The 24,045-nt window shown below is 44.9% G+C and overlaps 1 pseudogene; it reads left to right on the plus strand.

Moving 5' to 3' along the window:
• Positions 1-3,475: 3,475 nt before the first annotated feature.
• On the plus strand, positions 3,476-23,275 carry LOC147732419 (uncharacterized; annotated as a pseudogene).
• The last annotated feature ends 770 nt before the right edge of the window (positions 23,276-24,045 follow it).

Raw genomic sequence — 24,045 nt, forward strand, 5'->3', positions numbered from 1 at the left:
AAACAAAATGTAGAGGACATTAGAATAACTCAAGCTGGGAGGAGAATTCGCTGGGCAACCTAAAAAGGTCCCCTGAAAATATGGCCAAAATGTACATGAGTGTAATCCCCCTGTTAGAAAGGGTAAACCCAATGAACGATAATACCCCCGGAAATGGCGTAGGAACCGATCTCTATGAGATCCATAAGGAACTAACGGTATCTCTGGCTGATTGGTTTTATAAATCTTCAACCCCCAAACCGCGGCAGCAAGGGGATAGTAACCCATGGTACAATAAGGGATGTTGGAAGGCAAAGTGTGCATTACTAGAGGAACTTAAACATGGTAGTAAAGATCCTATAATTGAAGCCAGGAGGGTATATAAGGAAATCATCTTTCATGCTAAGTCAGAGTGGGAAGTTGAGAGATGGCATGCCATCAGACAAGCGTTGGCTGTAAAAGACTCAAGAACCTTCTGGAATCTCGTACACACCGGGAAAACAGAGGGCAAGTCTACGATTGACCCAAATATTCTGGAAGAATCTTGGTGCTCATATTTTAAAGATCTTTATTCTACTCCCCCCCTATTGAGAAGTGAGGTCCCTGGTATCCTTTTGGCCCTGGATTCCAGTTGGTGTCCACCGCCTTTTTCTATGGCAGAGGTAGAATTAGCTGTGATTTCTTTGCAATCTAACCAAGCTCCGGGGTTAGATAGGATCCCCGGTGACCTTTTTAGAGACAAACCAAGGGTCTGGGTCCCCTATCTCACTATGTTATTTAATTCAATCTTGATGGGAAAACCAGTCCAGAGTACTTAGTTGGGGGCGGAGATAATTCCCATATATAAAAAGGGTTCTCCGCTCGAACCGTCAAATTATAGGCCCATAAGCCTTATCGATGTGAGCCAAAAAATATATGCCAGGGTTCTCTTGCAACGTTTGCAGGCCTGGATCACAGATAATAATATTCTTTCACCACTACAGGCGGGATTTAGAACCAAAACGCCAACTATTGACCAACTGTTTCGGCTCCAGACCCTTTACTGGAAGCATGTTGTACTGGACGGGGTAGTTTGTACCTAACATTCGTAGACTTGAAGCCTGCATTTGATATGGTGGACAGGAATCAACTTTGGAACATATTATTAAATATGGGGATTCCACCGTATCTATGCTATCTATTTAAAATTCTACACGAAGGAACCTTTGCTAAAGTTCGCTATGGCAAGTCTGGCCAACTAACTAGGGCATTCCCGGTGAGAAGGGGTTTAGACAGGGCTTTGTGCTTGCCCCTACCCTGTTTTCCCTCTTTCTCAATGGCCTAATAGAAGACCTTCTCACAATAAAAAATATTGACTCGCCTAAACTTGCTTTCGGAAGATTTCCCGCACTAATGTTTGCGGACGACACCCTGCTGCTTTCAAAATCACCAATGGGTATGCAGCGGGTGTTGGAACAGTTTACTATCTTTTGCAAGAAAAGAAACCTGGTGGTTAACATCGACAAAACCAAGTACATGGTTTTCAATGCCAGCACAGCTAACTGTCCCCATCCAAAAATGGATGGTCGATCCCTAGAAAGGGTATCTAACTTTGATTACTTAGGCCTATCCTTGAATGACAAAATGGGGTGGGGTACACAAATGGCCAAGGCCAATTTAAAACTGACCCAGGCCGTCGGGAGGATTTTAAAAGTTCAAAAAAATTGTGTGCAAAAAATAGTGAGTGCGCCACTTGAAATTTACAAAGTTCAAGCTAGAGCTTCATCCCTGTATGGGGCAGAGCTCTGGGGGCACCTACGTCACATGAGTTATCCATTACAGAAAATAACTTTATCAGGCAAATTCTGACCCTGCCAAAAAGTACGCCACTAGTACCACTTAGGCTGGATTTGAACATCAGACCGATAGCAGATGCCATCGCCTCACGCCCGCTCCTCTATTGGAGGAGACTATGGAGTATATTGAGTACTCCCGAGTTGGAGAGTTAGAGGGAGGAACTAAAGGTGGTGATGGCCTCTCTGGGTGCGGGTAGGATCCCCTGGTTATCCTCCATAAGGCAGTCAGCAAGTAGAATTGGGCTTGAGAATCTCTGGCTTGATCCTGGGGTCTCCTGCCCAGCTATTTCAAAGAAAACCTTGGCAGACACCATAAAATGCAATAATCTACAGGAAATCTATCATTCAGCCAGGCTATCAAGCCTTACTGATGGCTTCCTGGATCACAAGATAGATTATTGCTTTGAACAGGAACTAGACGCTATCCAACCAACCTTGGCGAAAAAGCTCTATCTCCAATTCAGATATGGTACTTTGCCTTTATATTCAATTACTGACAGGTGGAAGGGGGGTCCAGCACGTCCGTGTCCAGGCTGTAAATCGGAGACTGAAACTCCGCTGCACGTTACCCTTTTTTGCCCAGCCTATTGCAACATCAGGAGAAAGTGGATAATACAGCTGTGTAAAAATGTAGGAATTAAGAACTATTTGGTGTTCTTTAGGATCTTGAAATCAGACACCAATGCATTGGTAGTTACTGCTGTAGCAACATTTTTATTTTCTATGTGGCTAATGCGAAGGAATTTGCTCAGATAAAGATGGCACACATTTTTATATATTAGCATTGAGCCCCTGTGAATAAATGGGTAATTAGCGATATTTTAATCTTTTATTACTTTTACTGTATAAATCTTTTGTTTTAAGCTTTTAATATGTGTTCTTCTCACTCAGATGAATGTAAGATGACATTTTATCAAATTAATTGTTTTTAACTTATTCACGAACTGTTGATAAATGTATTTTAAATTGTATGTGCTTTTATGGTTATCTAACTAACCGAAATAAAGTCTTTGAAAAAAAAAATTTGAAAATGTAGCGGGGTCAGAAGATGATTATGTGGCTGAACTTAAGAAATTGACCATAGATTGCAAATTTGGAAATTTGCAGGATGAATAGGTTAGAAAACAGCTAGTAATGCGTGTTAATAATCAAGTTATCCAGGAAAGATTATAGATACACGGCGGCTCTCCCTTTGAAGATGTTACAAATAGTGTATGTAAGAATTAAATATTCGGGCATTGAAGAAAATAACTAATAGCCAAGGGAAAGGATACCGAAGTTGTAGGTAAACTCAACGTAAAATCCACAAAGAAATCCTTCAATGCTTAATCTAAATCAAACACCATCATTAAGGGGAGTTGTTACAGATGCGATAGCCGTGACCACCCAGCGTATAGTAAATATTGCCCAGTCTTAAAGCAAAAATGCAGTAGCTGTGGTACAATCAGACTCTATGCCAAAGTTTGCAAGAAAAAAAAAATAGTGGTGTAAGGTGTATACTTCACAATGGTACGCAAAATGAAGTTGAATATTTTGGATGTAAAGATGATAGACCTAGTAGTATGTTCAATCTTTCCAACAAGTTAATCCTCAATATTGGAGAAAAAGTCTCCATTAATAAGTGAGAATGCATAATAAGTATCAGTGGTATGGTGGTCAAGATGTTTGCTGTTTCAGGATCACCCTACACAACGGTCAATGAGGATATGTGGAGGAAGAAGTTTGTTGAGAAAGTTGGAGAAAGCCTTTATGAAGCTAACACACAACCTCAAGGTTATACAGGAGAAAAGATTGACATCTTGGGGTACCAGTGGCTCATGTTCAAGTTCAAAGGCAGGTGTGCTCATGCAAAATTGTATTAAGCCACCAGTTTAAGGATTGGTTGATTGAGGTAAATTACATCTCATTCTAGACTGCAGCAGCACGGACCAGGTGAAAGTTGTGGATGAGGGGTAGAATGTGGCCAATACAAAGTTAGTTGATTTCAGCACGACATATTGGGCATTGAACATCGTATTGTTCTAAAGAGTGGTGCAACATCCAAAGTACATAAAGATAGGAGTGTACCCATAATATGAAGAAGTGTCTAAGGAATTGGACAAGCTAGTCTTATTACGAGTCATTGAGCCTATCAAATGGATCTCCCTTTTGGTGGTGGCTGACGCAGCAATGGGAAGATCCGGCTGCAAGTAGATTTGCGCCACTTTAATAATAACATTGTGATTGACCATTTCCCTTTACCAAAGATCAACAAGATAGTGATGAGTTTAACCGCATCGCTGCTGCGGCGATTTTTGCGCTGCGCTGCTTTTTTCACTTTTCCGCGTTACATGACGAGCTCAGCTCGTCATCAGCACACGCCACCCGTGGGTGATGACGAGCTGAGCTCGTCATCAGCATCGAAGGGGTAAAGAGTGCTATGTTTTTCTCAGCAATCAATTTATCGGCCGTGTATCACCAAATTTTCTTAACACCTCACTCAATAATATATGGCCTTCATTAAACCATTTGGGTTTTTTCAATTTAGGAGGATGCCTTTTGGTTTGGCATCAGCAGCCGCTGTCTTTCAGAGGCTTATGTTCAGCATATTTTGCAAGGTGCCTGATATCAGGTTTTTCCAAGATGACATTTTAGTTTTTGGGGAAGACAGAAACGTGTAAAATCCAGGTTAAGGAAAGTCATGGGCATTCTTGGATTGAACAGTCTCACCGTAGAGCTCTCCAAATGCAATTTGGCCAAAGATAAAGTGTCATACTTGGGGCAGGAAATCGGTGTGGATGGTGTTACACCAAAATCCTCATTAATCAATGCCATCAAGGAAGCCCCTGCCCGAGCAATAATGATTTCTTAAGGTTGTTCCTAGGGTTAGTGGAATATTGTTCAAATTTCATTCCACATTTCGCAGCTATGACCTTTCATATGAGACAGTTACTAAAATATAAAGCTAAATTTGATGGTCTATCTTATGCCAGGATATGTTTAAGCTTTTAACTTTGATCATTGACAAGGTATAGGCATTAGAGTATTTTGACCCAAATTTAAACAGTTGCATCACTACAGAAGCCAGTGGGAACGGTCTGGGAGCTGTACTGTCTCAGAAGGACAAGGATGGAAGGGAATTCATTATTTCCTTTGCCTCTTGTGCATTATCTCCAACTGAGGAAAGGTATCCTGCAATTGAAACAGTAGCACTTGCACATGCATGAGCTTTGGACCACTTTAGGGCTTTCATATGGGTTAAAACAGTCACATTAATGTGTGTGATCATAAACTGCTAGTAAAACTATTGGGCATAGAAGGAACTGTTTGAGCATCAGTATGAATTGCTAGATTATCCATGCGCATATAGGAATATAAAGTGGTTTATTTACCTGGCAAGGATAACGTTTTAGCAGACTGTTTGTCAGGGATGCCTACTAAACCGTAGGACTTCGAATAGGAAGTGTGGAAGTAATTCCAAGGGGCATTTGTGCATGGTAGCAGCAAGCACACCTTGAGTAAGCAACAGTGCTCACTGAGAGTGGGAAGGTTGAGGTATTGAAGCGAGTCAAGGAATATGTTCGGAGCAACTGAGCTATCAGTGGAAAGCTCAATTCTGAACTAAGAGCTTTTTGGGAAGTCAGATTACAGCTGACTATTGATAATGATAATGATACTCGGGCCATTTTGGTATAGTTAGGACTAAAACTGTGGTCAGAGATCTATTTTAATGGCCTGTCATGGCTGCAGAAGTGAGAAGGTATGTAAAAAGTTGTAAAAAATTGCTCTTCTGCAGACAAAACCGTGCAAACTTTAAGACTGCCTATGTGTGAGGATTACATTCCCAAACATCCTTGGCATTAAGTGGCCATTGATCTTTTACGTCCCTTGGGTGAAGGTTAAAAATATGTCATAGTACTCATGGATCTGTTTTCCAAGAGGCCATTTGTAAGTGTTGTAATAAAGGTTGACATGTGTTGGAGTTTATGGACACTGCATGGGCCCTGAAGGGTTACCAAGTTCAGTTCTTATTTGCAATGGGTTACAGTTCCGATCAAATGCAGCCAAGTAATATTTTACACATAGAAGTACTTCTCTATATAATCCAAGTGGAAATGGAACTGTTGAGAGGTTCAACCAAGTTGTCAAGGAGGTCATCAATTCAGCCTTGGCTAACTATGGATTTGGAGGTGCAACTGCATAAAGCCATTTGGACGTCTAGGATGATAAGAAATGATTCCACTGGGTTATCTCCCTTTGTAATTATGAGAGTGTGCAACCACAGGTCTGAATTTAACCCAGTTTGGTTGTGCACTACTGGTGTCTAACATTGGTCATTGGGTTCAGTTCAAAGTAAGTTGGCTGATAGATATTCTAAAACGAAGGTGTACTACAATGAAAAACCATAGACTCATGCCGGTCAGCATTGAAGTTGGTGACTGGATTTTGTGAAGAAATCGGGTAAGACTAGGAAGGGTGACAGTCAATTTTGGTTGAAATTCTAAATAATGCTGTCAGGGAAAGGAGTAGAAAAGTTTGGAATTTGCAGCATGTAGCTCCTGGTTCTAAGGAGCAGTGGAATGAATTCCCCATCAGTAATCTTGAGGAGGATTTCCAATGGTTGGAATCGGAGGTTATGAATTCTGGTGAGCGGTGTGTGAGTAAGAATGATGGTGTTGAAATAGATGGAGTTGCTGGACATGATGATATGGATGGTCAATCTGGTGATGAAGTTTCCATAGAGGGACGTGAGGTTGGTGTGGAATATGTGGGAAATTGTCAGGATTATCAGGATGCCTCTATAGGCAAAGAAAGCAAGAGGCGCGCTGGTGATAGTACGAGAGAGAATGTTAGTGCACAGAGACCTCCCAAATGGTTGGAGGGTTATGTGCACGATGGGATGGATTCCCATGGTCCAGAATTATTTAATGATTCTTCCTTTCCAGGTTTTGTGCGCTTATCAGATTCGATTTATAATTCTATGTTTGATTCCTGTCACAAATTTGGAACCATTGTATTAAGCTTTATTGCTTATTGAAAAGGAGGGGATGAGTTATGTTATTTATTTATTTCTTGCTTGGTTATTGTTGTGAAGGCTATGTCCCAAAGCTTATGCTATGTTCAAACATTGGAATGTTGAGGGGAATGGGAGTGAGAGAACGACTGAAGGAGGTGCTGAATGGACATTGGTATTGCTTGGCTCCAGACAATAAACTTGTGTACTTTCATTGAAGTCTTGTCATTCGTACACTACAGGTTGGCTGCCTTGGAAGAGTTGGCAACATGGCCAAAGGTTGTGCACAGCGTAGGGTTGGCTGCATGCAGGAAATTGGCTGCAGGCAGACCCTGCAGCCAACCCCCTCGCTACCCACCGCAGGAGGCCATGCATGGCAGGGGTTGATTACATATGGTAATTAAAGATTACTTTACGTTAAAAGAACCCTGGAACTTCACTGTAAAAAAGGTTGAAGTAACTTTATAGTTATGTGAAATGTTCTATTTTAAATTCTAAAAACCAATGAAATTCACAAGAGTTATCGTAATTAAATATAACTTGTGCCCTAAGTAACTATAACAAATGCCCTCGCCATGCACTGCTAATTTATTCTACATATTACATCACTCATGACATCTTCTTTGACATCATTGATGATATCACTGTGCATGGTGGTGGCACAAGTTATTGTTACCCTTGGGGACAAGTCATAGTAACTTGAGATAACTCTAACTGGTGAATTTTAGTGGTTTTAAGAGTTTAACATTGAACATTTTTCCTAACCATAATGGTACCATAACCATTTTTTTCCAGAGGAAACAATATATATATGACATCTGAGAAAACTCCCAACAAAGCGACCAAAGAACCCATAAGGTTCATTAAAAGATACTACAGCCAGGCAGACCAGTTACGTAAAATCTTGAGGAAGAGATGGGACATATTAAGGCAGGATCCAATCCTTAGAAATAAGATAGGCACTGAGGGGCATATTACCAAGGGCATTATCGCCGCATTAGCTGGACTTTTTCCCGCTAATGCAGCGATAATTTTATCGCCCTATTACTAAGCTGTCGCTAACACCAGTTAGCGACAGCTTGTAGGCGAAAGCGGGCATTTAGGGGCCCACTTTGCATGTCAGCGATAACTATCGCTAATGACATGCAAAGTGGGCGTGCCAAGATGTTAGCGACTGAAAACAGTCGCTAACATCTCTAACTCCTATTAACAACTTTTGGAAATATTCGCACTAAGCGCGAATATCTCCAAAAGCTAACACCTGCTAAAAGCAGTTGTTAGCCATGTTATCCAATGGAAGGTGGATTACTTGGCTAAGAGCATTGTCACGATAATGCATGAATATCGCTGATTTTTCAGCGATATTCATGCATTTCGCAGGATTTTTACCGCTTTTGAGATAAACCTTGATAATATCAAGGTATCTCAGCCGTAAAAATCCTCGGTGCTCGGCGATATTTTTTTCCCGCTAACCAAGCAATAGCGATAATTATCGCTATTGCTTGGTAATATGCCCCTATGCCTTCTATCACATACAGGAGGAGTGCCTCTTTAAAAGACATTATCATACATAGTCACCTACAGACAAAGGAAACAAATTGGCAGAAACAAACCAAGGGTTTCTGCAGATGTGGCAATTCTAAAGCCTGCAAGAATAGCAGCAATGTGTCTGAGATCATCTTAGAAAGAACCAAAACTCGCTGGAAAATTCCAAAGCTGATTACCTGTAACACGGATTTCGTGGTAAATATCATTATTTACCCCTGAGGCCTCTGGTATATAGGATCAACAACATTCCCAGTTAAAAGGGAATCTTAGAACACTGGATGGCCATTACAAATAGGGATCACAGCTACAGTACAGCTAGACATTTTACCATCAAGCATGAGGGAGACTGGTCTAGAGTTAGATTCTTTGAGCTTGATGCAGTGAACCAGAATCCCAGAGGAGTCAATTGCCAAGCTGCCCTGCGTAAATTGGAATCTCGTTTCATCCTCATGGCTGGCACGAAATTCCCTAATGGCCTCACCCAAGATGAAGAGATGTATTCTCATCTATGAATCACAAGTCTAATGATAATATGGTTATTCTTGGCAGCTGACTCACACCCCACCTCTTTTCTTCCCTTTTTTTGCAATTTGTAAACTTGTTCACATCAACAATTGCCATATAATTGTATGCTCTGAGTGATTAATTAGTTGTCTATACAACAATGTGGTTCATAAGTAATTTCTGGAAACCTGATATTTTGACTATAGTGGAGTAAGCTCGTGCTAATGATAATTCTCTTTGGACTTTTAAAGATACATGTGGCAGAGACCTCACACGGAACAACACACCCCGGATACAATTATGTACACTGGAGTTGATGGAGATTCCTCGGTCCCTTGTTACTCCTAGTCTTTATAGACAACACGTTGTAGTCCTTCCAGTTTTGGACTCCAAAACTTCACACAGTTACATTCTTTGTAATGGGAACTAATTTCTGGCAGCCCAACTGGGCTGGCCCAGGCTCCTATTTCCAACAGTTACTATACCTGCATCTCTTTCCACAACCTGGGCCTCCATCAGAGGAGAACAATCAGCAGAATGGGCAATAGACCCACACCACTGATCCAAAGACAACACTTGTACAAGGTAATATACCTAGATTGTGTTCGACCTCACAAACCTAGCCAGCATATCAGATTCCAGAGTTGCCCGAAACCTGGGCCTCCAGTAGAGGAAGGTTGTGATCACCTAGGGCACTAGACCCATACTATAACCCCCATGGCACAGATGGTATCAGTTGCTCTAGACCCAGTGACAAACATAAGGAAACTAAACACCACATGATGCATGTATATTAAGCATCTAATTATTATCAAACATATTCACCATTAATACCTCAGGCATCCCCACGCATGTACTGACAATATTGGTAATTTATATTGTCTTTTCTATCACTGTGTGTAACATGATTGCACTGTACACTTTTTTCTATGTCTATACCCATGTGACATGTACATACCTTTTAAGTAGAGGTATAATTGAGAAGGAGGTCATGTGACCAAGACCATGGACGTGGTCGAAATGCGTTGTCCTTTTCTGCTATGCAATCAAAAACATTCATGCATATGATAAGTGAGCTTGTGGAAACTTCTTTTCCTTCATTACCGTGACGTTTGGCAATATATATATAGATATTCACTGGAAAAAAACAAAGGTCACAGGGAAGTTGTAGTTAGGAATCAGCATTTAAAATGCCTTAGAAATTAACTGCAAAAAACAAAGGTTATAGGGATTTATAGGTAGGCTTAGATTTCACTCATACAAAACCATTGAAAATCATCAGTTTTAGTTACCTGAACTAACTATAACTTATGCCCCCACAATGCACTGCTTATGACCTCACATATTGCATCACTCAAGACATGTAAACATTAGTGCCCTGGGGAGATGGTGGTCCCTAGGTCTTTCAAAAGCCTAGGAGCGGGGCCTCATGAGCTCCCCTCCTTTTTTTATAATAATCCTGCATGCCCCCAGGATTTGGCCCACCGGGAGCTTCCTGAAAAAGATGAGCAGGAGAATAAGTGGGTATGTAGAAGCTGAAGTGACTAGTTGTATGAGTAGCTGTATGGGTGAGTGAGTGGTTGTGTGAATGGCTGTATGAATGAGTGAGTGGGTGTGTGAGTTGCCCTACGGATGAGTAAATGGATGTATGAGGGGTTTTATGGGTCTGTGAATGGGTATGTGACAGGCTGGCTGGGTGTCTGAGAAGGCATACCAGAGGTTGTATGGGAGTGTCAGTGGTTCTGTGGATAATGTCATCAGTGATGTCTTCTGAGATTTCATCTGTGATGTCATTGACCATGTCATGAGTGATGTAATATGTGAGGTCAAATGCAGTGCATTGTGGGTGTATAAGTTATAGTTAGTTCAGGTAACTATAACTGCTGAAATTCTCTTCATCTTCCAACCAGTTGTGCGCTAGGAGGTGCATTTACAGAGTGGTGGAGAAAACGGGGGCCTCCTACCAGCTAACGGTAATCCACCTGTGTACGACTTACTGAAAGTAACAGGAGGGGGATCGATATTCACGGCAAAAGAAAAGAAAAAGCAAGCCAGGCTCTGTGCTTGCTTTTAAATATCCCCCAGGTGAACTAGGTCCTGGGGCATATAATAAATATATGAAGCAGGCGCACGGGGCCCCCTGCCTTAGGCTGTTTATAGCCACGGGGCCACCACCTCTCTGGGGCACTTTTCATTATGAATGCTGGTCGGCCAACTGGGCCCGCCTGCAGCCCCGGGGTCAGATACCTCACTAGGTCTATTTCTAATTATGTGGGGGCCTCACGAACCCACCTGCTCCGGTGACCACCACCTCCCCACGGCTATATCAAATAATAGTGCATGGGGGCTCAGGCCCCCACTCAACCATAGGGACCACCACCTCCCCAGGGCACACATACAACAATTAAAGAGGTCCATTGCAGATCCCGGGGATCACTACCTTGCTGAGACAAATTTGTATAATGGAGATGGGCCGCTCGGCCCCTTTCTCCAGGAGCCCTCCATGGCCCTGGGGACAGCCATTCCCCAGGGCCAGCTTCAGCATGTCCCAGGATGCCCACCCCAGGACATTTCAGTTTACTATGACTTGGCTGGAGCACCTTTGTTATGTTAAATGTTATGTTAAAATGAATTTGTAAAGCGCACATACACGAGGAGGTTTCTTGGCATTACAATGTTTCCAGAACCCAAGTTCGAAGTGCACGATTAGAAGGCCTGACAGAATAGCCAAGTTTTTAGACAGCTTCTGAAACTAAGAAGAGTTGGAGAGAAGCATATTTCGGAGGGTAGGGAGTTCCAAAACATGGGGGCCAGGACAGCAAACCTGGCACCACCAATGCACTTTAGTCTGTAGGAAGGCAGAGACAGCAGTTGCTTGTGTGCTGAGCGGAGATTATGTGTGGGAACATGCTTGTGAATCAGATTGTTCACAAATTTAGGACTTTTCCCATTGAGGGATTTAAAAATAAGACACCCAACCTTGAATGTGCAACGCTGGATTATTGGGAGCCAGTGGAGTTGTTTCTGAAGGAGGGTAATGTGGACATGTCTGGGTTGGCGAGTAATCAAGCGAGCCAGCAGGTTCTGAACCAGTTGTAGACTTTTGAAAAGATAGAGGGAATGCCATAGTAAAGTGAGTTGGCATAATCAACGTGAAACATAACCATATCAAGAATGACCCGGATTCGAGCTTCATAGGTCAGGAACCTGCAGATATTTTTTTTTCCAAAGTTGGAAAAAGCAGGTAGAGATCACAGACCCTATCTGAGCCTTCATTGTGAGGTCCTGGCTGATGATGACCCCCAGGCTCTTGGCCGTAGTCGATGGAGAAGGAGCTTGGCCAAGTTCCCCGGGCCAGAAATGAGGGCCCCAGGGGTTGTTAGTAATACCTCCAGTGAGAACTAGCTCAGTCTTGTCCGGGTTGAGCTTAAGATGATTGCTGTTCATCCACTGACTAATGAACAGCATGGTTGACTGGAAAGTGTGAACGGACTCTGAGGAGTTACTGATGGGGAAAATGAGTTGAAAATCGTCTACATAATTGAAGGTGCAGACTATGCGTTCTTTCAAAGCTTGGACAAGAGGGAGAAGGTACAGATTAAATAACAAGGGAGAGAGCGCTGAGCCATGAGGGACTCCACAGGAAATGCTCATTCTGGGAGCGATAAAAGGTGCTGTACTGACTGCCTGTGAGGGATTCTCCAAAAAGAAGATAATCCAGCCAAGGGCAGGTCCCGTGATTCCCGCGTCTCTGACACGATCGACCAAAAGAGTGTGGTTGACCATGTTAAAGGCCGCGGAGAGGTCAAGCAGGACAAGGCCCTGCAGAGAACCAGCGTCAATCCTGTCACAAAGGGAGTCTAAAACTGTGAGAATCACTGCCTCGGTGGAATGAGCCGGGCGAAACCCTGCCTGGTTGGAATCAAGGAATTCAGAATCTTCTAGGAACTCAGTAAGGCATCTTGTGACATGAGTTTCCAAAACCTTGGCAAGGTATGGAAGGAAGGAAATAGGGCAATCATTTGTTAACAATTGAGGGTCAGCCCCCGACTTCATCAAGAGGGGAATGACAATGGCCTCCTTGAAAGTAGCGGGGACAATGCCCTGGGATTGTGACTGATTCAGGAGATGAAGTGCAGGACTGGGTAGGGTAGTGAAAATTTCTTTCAAAATACTAGGGGGACAACAGTCGGTAGGAGAACCTGTCTTGACCTTAGAAAGCAAGCCCACAAAAGCAAGCTAGGTGATGCTTGGAAATTGCATAAAGGTGCTATGGTTTTGGACAACAGTAGGGCTGAGTGGCAGGTTATTACAAGACGGAATGCTAGCCTTTATCATTGCAATTTTGTCAATGAAGAAGGGGTTCAAGGAGTTACAGAACTCTTGCGAGGGGACGGCTTTGATAGAGACTCTACTGCCAAGCCATAGCAGACTCTGGTCTGCTTCGTGCAAGTCAGCAGCTCCCTCTGTCCAAAAGCAATGCCAGCTCCTGCAGGAGGTGGGGAGCCAGCAGGGACCGCGGGGGCCTTCAGGCTCCCCCCACAGTCCCCAACAAGGTGGCCATGCCCTATGGGATGGGGTCCCCGGGGCAATATCAGCCCGGGGAGAGGGGCCATGCAACCCCTCTACTTTAAAAAAACATAAAAAGGCCTGGCTCCGGGGAATGGTTTCTCTCTTCCTAAAAAAGCAGCAAAAAAAGCAGGCAACACTCAGGAGGCTCCTCCCCTTTCTGCATTACTCTGCAAATGAGCCTCCTGTCACACTTCTGGTTGGGGAATGAAGTCCCCTTGGCTGCTGAGGGTCCTTAGGGGCCAACAAGACCTCCTGTTGCCTCCAGTATGCCCCACACAGTTGGATTGCTGAGGGGTGGTCAACAGTAGGTAGTTATAGTTGGGACCTTGTTTTTTTGCTAATATCTTTGTCGTTGTTTGATGAATTTCCATGCAATTTTCAGAACTAATAGGGTGGTCACGTCAGCTGCTGTGTTGAAAGTTTTTTGGGTTATTCGTCAAGTGGGGGCTGAGGAAAGGGGGGTCCCAAAATGCATTTTTTTCAAGGTAATTTCCATAGGAAACTTTAGACACTCTTGGTTCAGAAAGTACTCTTTTTGTTAAATGGTGTAAATCCGTTCAGTAGTTCCTGAGAAATGTAAACATTTCTCAGATATACAACTGTGGCCGCAGAGGATTTGCGAACCCTCCAGATCTCGAGCCTGCGGTCTGATTGGCTGCCAACACTTCAAACCAGAAAGCGTTGGGAGGCATCTTGGACTCGGTTGAACCGAGTCACAAGAAAAAAGTTTTAAAAAATGTGAAAAACAGGGGCAGGGTGTAAACACCCTGAACTCCTAGGCCTGCTTAGGGGGTGCCAAAAAACCCATTTTTTGATAAAATATTTAGCGGGATTTGCGGTGGATCTGCGAATCTGGCTCTTTTTTCTTTTTTTAAACAAAGTGCTTCATTTTCTTTAGGCCCCGGGTCTTCTGATGCCAAGGCAATGAGAAATCGGGATGCTGAGACCCCCACAGCCCTGGGGACTGTCATCTCCCTAGGGCTTATACATTGAAGTGCAGTGGGGCCACACAGCACCCGCAGCCCTTTGGACCACCACCTCCCTGGGGATATATGGGAAAAAATTGCAAGGGTTGCTCCTGCCCTCCTACGCAGCCCTGGTGACAGCCAACTCCCAGGGCTATGTAGATAATAATGCATGCGGTGGCTCCTGCCCCCCACGCGGCCTCAGGGACCACCACTTCCCCAGGTGTATGTATAAAATTATGTGTGGTGGGGGCTCCAGCCCCCCACATATTCCCGAGGACCACCACCTCCCCAGGGCTACTTTCCAATGGTAGGGGTCAGCACAGCCCCCGTCCTGGAGCCGTAAGTGGTCCTGGGGACTGCCATCCCCCAGGGCCAGCTCCAGCAATGTCTTGGGGTGCCCACCCCCCCACATTGAAGTTTGATAGGTTACAGTGGGAGCACTGCTCCTGCTATCTCGTAGCAATGTGTTCACTTTGAAAAAGTGAGAGCACTTAGCTGTTGCTTGTTCAAAGCGAGCATACTTTGCATTTTACCCCCTGGGAGCTGCATCTTTGCATTTCCATGGGGTAAAAAGCAAAGCCGGCTCCCGCAGGAGGTGGGAGCCATCTGGGACCACAGGGTCATTTGAGATGTCATGAACGATGTCATGAGTGATGTCACTGACCATGACATGAGTGATGTAATGTGTAAGGGCATAAGCAGTGCATTGTGGGGGTGTGTGTTTTAGTTAACTCAGCTAACTATAACGGCTGATTTTCTCTGGTTTTGTATCAGTAAAACCTGACCCTAACTATAATGTCCCTGTAACTTTTGTTTGAATTTTTAAGGTTTTTTAAATTCTTTTCTCTAACTATAATGTCTCTGAAACCTTTGTTTTTTTAATGAAAATATATATATTTTGGTAGGTCGGTCAGACAACAGACGATATTCCACACAATAAATCAACAATATAAAGGATTCTTGAGCCACACTGATCATCCTAAGGGATTTAATCCGCAGAGAGAAGACACTTTCCAACCACAGCCGTGGTCTTGTTCACATGACTCCAAGCCGGGGTCATGGAGTTCTTAAAGGTACAACAGTGTGCGTCACGCACAACGCTTTATTTCATCACCAATATTTTTAACACACAATTCATGCATCAAGTGATTGTAATTTCATCAACAACCGGCATTAACCCCTTCCATGCACAGGATGGCCCGGAGCCGTCCTGCACCACTGTGCTCATGTGCGCAGGACGGTTCCTGGTCGGGAAATCTCTCTGTTGCAGGCACCAGAGGGATTTCCTTTTCCCCCGAAAGCCTCAGGAGTTGGGGTATGGCTTCACCAGGTCCTGAGGCTGTCTGTGTTGTTTCTGTGCCATGAAGATCAGTGCGCATGTCACATTGACTTCATTGCACAGAAACCGAAACAAAAATGAGCCTAGAGGTTCATTTCAGTTTCACTTTCTATGTACTCAGGGGCCTCTCTCAACCCCCCGAGCACATAGGAAGACGGGAGAGGTATCATTGGAAAGGGGATCCACGCAGGTTCCAGAACTTACCACCACAGAAATGTGAGGAAAATGTGTTTTTTTTACATATTTTGTGGTTTGCAGGGATTTGGTGTAACAGAACCTAGTGAGAGCAAGACAAGTCACCCCATCCTGGATTCCTCTGAGTGTCTAGTTTTTAAAAATGTATAGGTTTGCTAGGTTTCCCTAGGTGCTGTTAGCGTTAGGGTTCAAAATCTACAGCTAGGCACTTTGCTAAAAAAGGGTCCGTTTTCACTGTGAAAATGTGGTGTGTCCACGTTGCGTTTTGGGTCGTTTCCTGTCGCGGGAACTAGCCCTTCCCACACAAGTGAGGTACCATTTTTCTCGGATGACTTTGGGTAACGTGGGGCGGGTGGAATTTTGTGGATCCACGCAGATTCCAGGACTTTCCACCACAGAAATTTGAGGAAAATGTATTCTTTTGGACACATTTTTAGGTTTGCAAGGGATTCTGGGTAACAGAACCTGGTGAGAGTCAGTCAAGTCACCCCATCCTGGATTCCCCTGTGTGTCTTGTTTTAAAAAATGTATACGTTTGCTAGGTTTCCCTAGGTGCCGGCAGAGCTAGGGTTCAAAATCTACAGCTAGGCACTTTTCAAAAAAAGGATCGGTTTTCACTGTGAAAATGTGGTGTGTCCACATTGGGTTTTGGGCCATTTCTTGTCACTTGCACTTGGCCTATCCACACAAGTAAGGTATCATTTTTCTTTGAAAACTTTGGGGAACGCAATTTTGTGGATCCACGCAGATTCCATAACTTTACACCACAGAAATGTGGGGATAATATGTTTTTTTGTACAAACGTTTAAGTTTGCAAGGGATTCTGGGTAATAGAACATGAAGGGAGCCAGTCAAGTCACCCCATCCAGCATTTCCCGGGGTGTCTAGTTTTCAAAAACGTATAGGTTTGCTAGGTTTCCCTAGGTGCCGGCAGAGCTAGGGTTCAAAATCTACAGCTAGGCACTTTGCAAACAAAAGGGTCAGTTTTCACTGTAAAAATAAAGTGTGTCCATTTTGCGTTTTGAGCCGTTTCCTGTCACGGAGGGGTGCAGAAAAAAGCAAGCAAGGTGCAGAAAAAGGCAACAGTGGTGCAGAAGAGGCAAGAGAAGAGCATAAACAGGCAAGAGAGTTGCAGAAAGAAACAAGAGAGGTGCAGAAAAAAGCTGGGGAAGTGCAGAACGAGGCAAGTGAGGTGAACAAACAGGCAAGAGGGGTGCACAAAGAGGCAAGAGAGGTACAGAAAGAAGCAACAGAGGTGCAGAATGAGGCAAGAGAACTGCAGAAAGAGGCAAGAGAGTTGCAGAAAGAGGCAAGAGAGGTACACAAAGAGGGAAGAAGGGTGGAGAAAGAGGCAAGAGGGATGCAGAAAGAAGCAAGAGAGGAACAGAAAGAAGCAAGAGACATGCTAAAAAAGCAACAGAGGTGCAGAAATGGGGAAGAGAGGTACAGGAAGAGGCATGAGAAGTGCATACAGAAGCAACATGTGCAGAAAGAGGCAATAGAAGTGCAGAAAGAGGTAACAGAGGTGCAGAAATAAGCAGGAGAACTGCAGAAAGATGGAACAGGGGTGCAGAAAGGGGCAAGATAAGTACAGAAAGAGGGAAGTGGGGTGCAGAAAGAGGCAAGAGGGGTGCAGAAAGAAGCAAGTGAGTTGTAGAAAGAGACAACAGTAGTGCAGAAAGAGGCAAGACAAGTGCATAAACAGGTAGTGCAGAAAGAGGCAAGTGAAGTGCTGAAAAAAGCAACAGAGTTGTAGAAAGAACCAAGAGAAGTGATGAAAGAGACAACCGTGTTGCAGAAAAAAACAAGAGAGGTGCATATAAAAGCAAGAGAACTGCAGTAGGAGTCAAGAGAAGTGCATAAAGAGGCAATAGAGGTGCTGAAAGAGGCAACAGAAGTGCAGAAAGAAGCAATAGAGGTGTAGAAAGAGACAACAGCAGTGCAGAAAGAGGCAAGACAAGTGCATAAACAGGTAGGAGTAGTGCAGAAAGAGGCAAGTGAAGTGCTGAAAAAAGCAACAGAGGTGTAGAAAGAACCAAGAGAAGTGATGAAAGAGACAACAGAGTTGCAGAAAGAAACAAGAGAGGTGCAGATAAAAGCAAGAGAACCGCAGTAGGAGTCAAGAGAAGTGCATAAAGAGGCAATAGAGGTGCTGAAAGAGGCGACAGAAGTGCAGAAAGAAGCAATAGAGGTGCAGAAAGAGGCAAGGGGGTACAGAAAGAGGCAACAGAAGTGCAGAAAGAAGCAATAGAGGTGCAGGAGGCGGCAAGAGAACTGCCAAAAGAGGAAAGAGAGGTACAGAAACAGGCAAGAGAGGCACACAAAGAGGGAAGAAGGATGCAGAACGAGGGAAGAGTGCTGCAGAAAAGCAAGAGAGGTATAAAAAGAAGCAAGAGAAGTGCAGAAAGAAGCACCATATGTGCAGAAAGAGGCAAAAGGAAAGTGCAGAAAGAAGCAAGTGAGGTGCAGAAATAGGCAAGAGAAGTGCAGAAAGAGGCAAGAGAGGTGCAGAAAAATGGAAGAGGGTGAAGGAAGAGTTAAGAGAGGTGGAGAATGAAGCAAGAGTGGTTTGTGCATCATTAGTACCCATTTAACCCCCACATTTAGCAATAAGTAACAGGCAACCATTCCAGCTTTGCAAAGAGTTTTTGACCATGCTTGGCGCTGCATTTTTGGTAATGTTTGAGCTGTTGGAGCTAGAAACAATGATTTTTTATTCAAATCTGCAGACTATGTGGCAGATGATGGATTATGTGACAAATGCGTAAAATGTATAGATATGCAAAAATCGCTTCTGCCGAACAGTCGCATAATTATGTAAATGTACTCCACTCCAAAAAACATTAATAAAAACCTCTTACATTTACAACGCCAACAGCCCTAACTTTCGCAAATGTGAGACGTATTACATTGCAAATGCTTCTTTAACTAGTAGTCACGTTTACAGAGTAGTGGAGAAAGGGGGCTGGGCCTCCGACCAGCGCTCAGGAATTCCACTGCATGGCACTTACAGGAGGTACCAGGAGGGCTTCTTGGCCATAAGTCCCTCAGTCGTAAAAGTGGACTTCATCCCCCAACCAGCAGTGTGCCAGGAGGCACATTTGCGGAGTGGTGGAGAAAAGGGGGCATGGCCTCCGAAGACCTTTTAGCAATACCACTGTGTTGGACTTACTGGAGATAACAGGAGGGGTAGTTGGCTCCCCATGACATCCTTGGGGCCAACTACTCTCTTATTACCTCCAGTATGTCCCACATAAGAGGGCTGCTAAGTTCTCATAGCAGGCCATGCCCTTTTCCCACCCCTCTGCAATTGATCTCCCTGCCGCGTTCTTGGATGGGGATTGAAGTCCCCTTCGCTGCTGGGGATCTTTAGGGGCCAAATAGCCTACCTGTTACCTCCAGTAAGCCCCACACAGAGAGAATAATGTGAAGTGGACACAGGCCACACACCCTTCTTTTCTTTTTATTTTAGGAAGGGGGATGTGTAGCTCCCCCTTTTCTGACCCTTTTGGGCCCTGGGAACCACATTCTCCTGGGGCCTTAGCCATTTTATTTACAAAATTAAAAAAATTGAAAAGGGAGAGGGGAGCGCACTGCCACCCTCCCCAGGCCGATTTAAAACAAATACAAATTTATTTTGAGGGAGGGTGGCCGCGTGGCCCGGTACCCCATCCCTGGGGCTTGGCCTCTTTGTTGGTACGCGGAGGAGCCGAAGTGCCCCTGCGGTTCTTGCCGGCTCCCCGCCTCCTGTGGGAGCCGGCATTGCTTTTGGACAAAGACAGCTGATAACATGCAGCTCTCTTTGCCTAAAAGCAATTCTGCTTTGCTTCATGGAAGCAAGAGCAGATTTCCTGCTTTCGCTTCCATAAAGCAAAGTAGTGTTTGCTAAAGCAGGGCGGGAGCCGTGCTCCTGCCCTGACATAGCAACCGCAAATGTCCCGGGGGTGTGCACCCCGGGACATTGCTGGAGCCGCCCCTAGGGGGTGGGCACCCCCAGGGGCATGGAGGGCCCCCTCCAACATGTGTGTAGCCCGGCGGAGGTGGTGATCCCCAGGGCCGTGTGTCCGCAACTGACCCCCATATAAGAATAACTAGTGCCCCGGGGAGGTGGTGGTCCCTAGGGCCGTGTGGAGGGGCTAGAGTTACCCCACACTTAGTTTCTAAAAGTAGCCACAATGAGGGGATGATCGCAGGGGCTGCTGGGGGGCACTTGGCCCCCACATTTTAAAGCAGGTAGCCCCGTGGAGATGGTGGTCCCTGGGCTCGAGGGGCCCGCGAGGCACCCCACCCAAAATAAATTGAATCCCTGGGAAGGAGGTGGTCCCTGGGGCAGCATGGGCGAGCAGGAGCCCCCCACACACATTTTTAAGAAAAAGCCGCTGGAGGTGGCGGTCCCCAGTGGCTGTGGGGGCCAGTGTGCCCCGCACATTATTAAAGGGTCTACAGGGGCGCGTGGTCCCTGCATTTTAATCAGATAGCCCCGGGAGATGGTGGTCCCCTGGGCTTGGGGAGGGCCGTGAGGCACGCCGCCCAAAATAAATAGAAGCCCCGGGGAGGAGGTGGTCCCCAGGGCAGTGTGGGTGGGGGGCAGGAGCCCCCCCACACATTTTTAATAAAAAGCCCTGGGAGGTGGCAGTCCCCGGGGCTGCAGGGACCACGTGGTTCTCCGTTACCTAAATATGTATTTCCCCAGGACCTGCCAACCCAGGAGCTTAAAATTATTTTTTTTTTTCAACCGAAGCGCAGGCTGCCGCGCTTCGGTTTAAAAGTAAATTGCGGCTGGATTTGCGTACCCTACGCGAATCCTGTCGAATAAAAGAAAAATGCTTTTTAGGGCCCTGGGGGTCCCTGTGGGAGCCCCTGGCCAGGCCTAGGGGTCATGGTGTTTCTACCCTGCCCCCTTTTCTTGTTTTTTAATGTTTTTTTTACCTTTTTCCTTGCGACTCTGTTCACAAGATGGCTGACAACACTTCCTGGTGTGTTGGCAGCCAATCAAAATTACTCTCGTACTCGGGAGGATTTGCGGATCCTCCATGGTCAACAGATACTTATATTTTTTATGCATGTATCTCTCAGGAGCTATTAAACAGATTTACATCATTTAAAAAAGGTTGCTTTCTGAACCAAGACCTACCTTGGTGCAGGGACGGGAGAGGTCCTCTGGCGAGTTGCCAGTTTCTTTTTTTTTTATTTTAGGAAGGGGGGCCGTGTGGCCCTCCCTTCTTTTAGCCTATTTGGGCCCCGGGGACCCAACCCCCAGGGCCTTAGCCATTAAAAAAAAAAATAGAAAAGGGACAGGGGCGCACGCCGCCCCTTCCCCAGGTCGATTACGGCCCCAGGGACCCCATCCCCCAGGGCTGGGCCTTTGTTATTTTTTTATTTATAGGGGAGGGGGACCGTGTGCTCCCCCTCCCCAGGCTGATTTCGGCCCCAGGGGCCTGGCCTGCCTTTTTAAAAAAAAACATTTTTGGAGGGGGGTTGCGTGGCCCCACCCTGCCATAGCAAACCACAATGTCCTGTGGGTGGGCACCCAAGAACATTGCTGGAGCCATCCCTATGTTTTATCCAGACACAAGGGAGCCCCCAGTATAAGTCAAAACAATACCCTTTCAGGCGTAGTGTACCATAAATTATGCAAACAAGAAGCAGAGAACTCTGGGTAGTTCCCAAGTTTAGGTATTGAGCATTCTACAACACCATCGACACTCTAAATTTGCACTCCTCAAATGTCTGCTTTTCTATCAAAGTTTTTAGGAATAGAATTAGCAGAGTGCCATCCACGCCGAGATGCAAAGGGACAAAGTATTTTGCTGTTTCTACAGCAAATTCTTTAAGCATAGGATTAGCACAGTGACATCCATGCAAAGCTGTAAAATGACAAAAGCCTTTTACCACTCCAGGCACAGTATTACAGCTTTGAGTTGGTAAAATACCATCTAAGCCAAACGGGAATGAATAAAAGCAACCCCTGGCATGTGTTTTGCTATAATTATAGCTCCTCAGAGAGGTTTAGCTTTGTCCAGACACAAAGGGGCACCCGGTATAAGTTCAAACAATGCCCTTTCAGGCATAGAGTGCAGCATAAATTAAGCAAAAAAGAAGCAGAGAACTCTGGGTAGTATCCAAGTTTAGGTAGAGAGCAGCTTCTGTATGGAGCATCCTACAACACCACCAACTCTCTAAATTTGCTCACCTCAAAGGTCTGCTTTTTAGCATAGTTTTAGCACATTGCTGTCAATGGCATGATAAAAACGGATAAAGTATGTTGCCATTACTACAGCAAAGTCTTTAAGCATAGCATTAGCACAGTGCCATTCACGCTGAGCTGTAAAATGACAAAAGTATTTTACTGCTCACGGCACAGTATTACATCTTTGAATTGTTAAATTACCTCCAAGCCAACTTGGAATGAATGAAAGCAACCCCTGGCATGTGTTTCACTGTCATTATAGCCCTTCTGAAAAGTTTTGCTTTCTCCAGACACAAGGGTGCACCAAGTATAAGTCAAAACAATACCCTTTCAGGCATAGAGTGCCACATAAATTATGCAAAATAGAAACAGAGAACTCTGGGTAGTTTAAGCATATGATTAGCACAGTGCCGTTCCCACCCAGATAGAAAGGAACAAAGTCTTTCATTTCAGAGGGATAACTCTTCTATCAAGCCCAGGCAATATGTTCAACAGAGTCACCCTGAACAGAATGAAGGAACATGTTGACGCTCAGTTGTAGGACCAGCAAACTGGCTTCCTCAAAGTTAGATCCTGCACAGACCAGATTGCAACACTGTGCATCATCATTCAACAGCTGCTGGAATGGAACTGCCCCATCTATGTCAACTTCATCAACTTCGAGAAAGCATTACACAGCGTGGACAGAGAGAACCGTTGGAAATTCCTCACCTATTATTGTGTGCCTGATAAACTTGTAAGAATCATCATGAACTCTTACACGTCAATGACCTGCAAGATGGACCATGGAAGGCAATTTACTGTAGCCTTCAAAGTGACACCGGAGTCCACTTGGGTTGTTTTTTCCGCCTTTTCTCTTTCCTGCAGGCCATAGGATGGATCATGAAGACATCCACAGCAAGGAGAAGGAATGAGATCCAGTGGACATCTTGGACGCAGCTCGATGACCAAGACTTTGTAGACGACCTGGACCTACTCTCCAATATCCATCTGCAGATGCAAGAGAAGTCCAACAAATTGGCAGTCACACCAGCATAACTTGGCCTCAACATTCACAGGGGAAGAATCAAGATCCTGAAGGCTAACATGGCCAGCACAAATGCAGTCCTTACTACAAGCAATGCACTGGAAGAGGTTGAAGCCTTCATCTAGCTGGGCAGTGTCATATGCAAGCAGGGTGGGACACACACTGATTTCAAGGCAAGAATCGCCAAAATAAGTCCTGCCTTTATTCAGCTACGATCTAGAGCTCCAAGGACCTAATGCTACAAACCAAGATCAGACTTTTTAACATCAAAGTAAAATCGGTCCTTCTGTATGGAGCAGGAACTTGGAGAACAACAGTGACCACCACCAACAGAGTCCAGATCTTCAGCAACACCTGTTTGAGAAAGTCCTCCAACTCCACTGGCCAAACACCATCAGTAACAACGACTTATGGCAGCAGACTTAACATAACCTGCCATGAAGAAATCATGAAAAGTCGCTTAGGCTGGATAAGTGGCACCCTCCGCAAGCATGCATCAAACACCACCCGGCAAGCCCTCACCTGGAACCCTCAAGGGAAAAGAGGAAGGCTAAGAAACACCTGGCACGGAGGCCTCAAGGCTGGTTACAAGGAGATTATACCTAGAGTCTAACTGAAAGAAAAGCCCAGGACAGAGTCCTGGTTGATGGCCTATACCCCAGGAGGGGCAGTAGGCATAAGTAAGTAAGTAACAGGAGATAACTTTGCCCCCACAATCATAACTGCAAGTCTCCTTCTTTATTTTATTAGGTGCCGTGGTCTCAGGGATGACTGCAGCCTTAATCAGAGTAGTGTTAGGGGTGAGACAGAAGTGAAACTTGCAGCTGCTTCAGTTATGGACTGCCATTTTCAATAGATCATTATGGGTACTTTTAGGATATCTAATCATATTGTT

Source organism: Lissotriton vulgaris, chromosome 2_1 (assembly GCF_964263255.1).
Source record: "Lissotriton vulgaris chromosome 2_1, aLisVul1.2, whole genome shotgun sequence".
Classification (NCBI taxonomy): Eukaryota; Metazoa; Chordata; class Amphibia; order Caudata; family Salamandridae; genus Lissotriton; species Lissotriton vulgaris.